The sequence below is a fragment of the Pteropus vampyrus genome, unplaced genomic scaffold (assembly GCF_000151845.1).
Source record: "Pteropus vampyrus isolate Shadow unplaced genomic scaffold, Pvam_2.0 Scaffold79, whole genome shotgun sequence".
In the NCBI taxonomy this organism is placed as follows: Eukaryota; Metazoa; Chordata; class Mammalia; order Chiroptera; family Pteropodidae; genus Pteropus; species Pteropus vampyrus.
In genome coordinates this window covers 121,168-122,782 of record NW_011888860.1, presented here as the reverse complement: position 1 = coordinate 122,782, position 1,615 = coordinate 121,168, and positions in this window count along the sequence as shown.

Genomic DNA, 1,615 nt, shown 5'->3' with positions numbered 1-1,615 from the left:
GTGTTTGCCTCACAGGAAGTCCAATTGGGTGTTTGGCCCATGGCACCCTCCTGTCCACTTTTGAAGGAAGCAGAGTGGAGGCTTTGGCCAGTGGTATTATTCCTATTCCCTTGGAGGAGGAAGTGTAGTTTTGACCTTGGCCAAAAAAAGCCAAGCATGTTTGTATAACTAATGCTAGAGTAGTGACTTTGACACATAGCAGGAAGCCTGCTTTCTTTAAAACGATGTAGACAGGAGACCTTGGCACAAGGTACCAGGCCCCAACCCCTTTTACCAGGACCTGAGGCGAAGACATTACTTCGCCATTAACAAAGCATGTGTCCTAACAATAATGAGAGCTGAGACCTTGAACCTTGTCAGCAAGCTTGGCCTGTTCTATCAGGAACTAAAGAGTAGAGCATGGTGTGCAGGACCAAGCCTTTTCATTATTTCCAAGACTTAGTGTGGAAACTTGGGCCCAAGTATCTTTCCTATCTTACCCTAAGAGAAGGATAAATTTAGGCCACGGCCCACAGTTCTAAACCTTTATGCTCTGAACAGGAAGTTGAGTGGCATTCTACACCCATAGTGACAAAACTGTCTTTATGTAAGAGAAACAGAATGGAGACTTGGGCCCACAGCACCAAGCCTGGCTCCTCTAACAGTGACTAGATTGCAGGCCCAAACCCACAACCTCACGAACGTCTAATATGTAACAGAATTTAGACTAGAGGCTTAGGCCCTAATTGAGCCCGGATCGTGTTAACAGAAACTAATTTGAAAGCATTTGCCCATAGAACTTATTACCTAAAGCATTATACATATTTAATGCAATCCCTATCAAAATCTCATCAGTAGTTTTTAAAGAAATGGAACAAAAAATCAACAGATTTGTATTGAAGCACAAAACACCCAGAATAGCCAAAGCCATTCTGAAAAAAAAGAACGAGGCTGGAGGCCTGGTTCACTCTTCTCAACTTCACATTATACTACAAAGCGACTATAATCAAAATGGCTTGTTATTGGCAGAAAAACAGACACACAGACCAATGGAACAGAATCGAGAGTTCATAAATAAACTCATGTTTGTATAGGCAAATAATTTTCAACAAAAAGCCAAAAACATATAGTGAAGAAAGGAAATCCTTTTCACTAAATGGTGCTGGGAAAAGTAGCCACCTACAAAAGAATGAAACTAGACTGTTGTCTATCACCACACACCAAAATTAACTCAAAATGGATTAAGGACCTAAATATGAGGCCTGAAACAATAAAATACATAGAAAAAAAAAACATAGGATCTAAACTCATAGAGGACTTTATGAATTTGACCTCAAAGGCAAGAGAAGTAAAACCAAAAATAAATGAATTGGACTACATCAAACTAAAAAGCTCCTGAACAGCAAAAGAAACCATCAATGAGGGAAAGAGACAACCATCCGAATAAAAGACGATAATTGCAAGCAAGAGCTTACATTAGGGACTAATATCCAAAATATACAAAGAACTCATACAACTCAATAACAACAACCCGCTCCCCCCAAATAATCCAATCAAAAAATGTGCAGATGACTTGAACAAACACTTCTCCCAGCAAGACATACAAATGGCCAAAAAATATATGAAAAGATGCTCA